The 1404-nt window shown below is 28.3% G+C and overlaps 1 non-coding gene across 1 annotated transcript; it reads right to left on the minus strand.

Moving 5' to 3' along the window:
• Positions 1–213: 213 nt before the first annotated feature.
• TRNAL-UAG (transfer RNA leucine (anticodon UAG)) lies at positions 214–293 on the minus strand. Its single transcript has one exon. It is a non-coding gene; the product is annotated as a tRNA-Leu (tRNA).
• Positions 294–1404: the final 1111 nt, after the last annotated feature.

Raw genomic sequence — 1404 nt, forward strand, 5'->3', positions numbered from 1 at the left:
TAACTATCATTCCTTTTTCTGACGAATCACGTAATCCTCCAAGTTCACGAACTAATAAGGTTATAAAATGAATCGTAATCACAATTGAAATCGTTGAGAAAGAGATATGAGTTAGTATATGTTCTAAAGTTGCAAATAGCATAAGGGGAAGGTCCCATTACAAAATTGTAAATTTCGAATTGATTTCTAATCTATTGTATTCTTTTTCAAGAATGCCGCCACTCGGATTCGAACCGAGATGCTTGAGCACTGCTTCCTAAGAGCAGCGTGTCTACCAATTTCACCATGGCGGCTAACTTCAAATAATAGGTAACTTAAAAGAATAATAGCTATTATCTTGGGAATCGTCGATATTGGGAAAGTCCATAAAATTTAGGAACATTAGAGTTTTCATTAAAATAGACTTCGTTTGGTAGTATCGTTTCCATTTTTTTTTTTACAATAAACTCTTGCTTTGCCCAATAGAAACACAAACACTGCTTGAAAGAGTTGGAATTTCTTTTTTCTAACTTGCAATTGTAGAACTAATTTTTCTAATTAATTTCTCGTTTACATTTTGAAAATTCTTTCAATACAATGAAAAAAATCCAAAAGGGTTTCTATTTAATGATGAAATTAAAATGGATAAATGGAAAAGGCTTTTGGATTTTTTAAAAATTTCTAGAATGAAAGTCTTTATGCTCTTATTAATAAGATTTACTAACCTTATGATTTTGGAGAAGATAGGTGGAAGTTGTAAGTCCTATTGTAAGAATACTCCACTTTTCATAATTTTCATAATAGAATATGAGGATTCTATTATGAAAATTATGAAAAGTTCATTGATAGGAAAAGAATACTTAGCACACAGTATACCAAACAAAACTTTTTTTTCTTGTATATATAAGATAAGAGGGGTTTTTTGTTCTAAGAATATTGTACCGAGTAATTCGACACATAAAAGTACATTCAAAGAAGAATCAAAATTATTAAATAATTGGAATTCTTTTTTGATAAGTCAATTCATATTATTCCAAAATCTTATTATTTGTTTGTTGCCCAGAAAAACCCTTTGGTTTTGGATGCTCATTACCGCTCGAAAATGATCTTGATTTTACTAAAGAATAAGATTGTACTATGGAAAAATAAGTCTTTTTCTTCCAAATATTTTTACGAATACGCTTTTTTGACATTGAAGTACGTTTTTTTGGAACTGCCATTCAAAAAGGAAATTACTTTTTTCTAGTTGTATGTGAAAGACATCTATTGCTGCAAATCAATCCTTCTTTCTTCTTTTTATTAGTATTTATACTTAGATACTGAAAGATACTTAAATTTTGAATTATTTTTTACTTCATTTTGTCTAATGCGGATAAGACAACAAGAATTTTTTAACATTTTTTCTTTATATATTTTATACTTGTT

Source organism: Aegilops tauschii, unplaced genomic scaffold, assembly GCF_002575655.3.
Source record: "Aegilops tauschii subsp. strangulata cultivar AL8/78 unplaced genomic scaffold, Aet v6.0 ptg001045l_obj, whole genome shotgun sequence".
NCBI lineage: Eukaryota > Viridiplantae > Streptophyta > Magnoliopsida > Poales > Poaceae > Aegilops > Aegilops tauschii.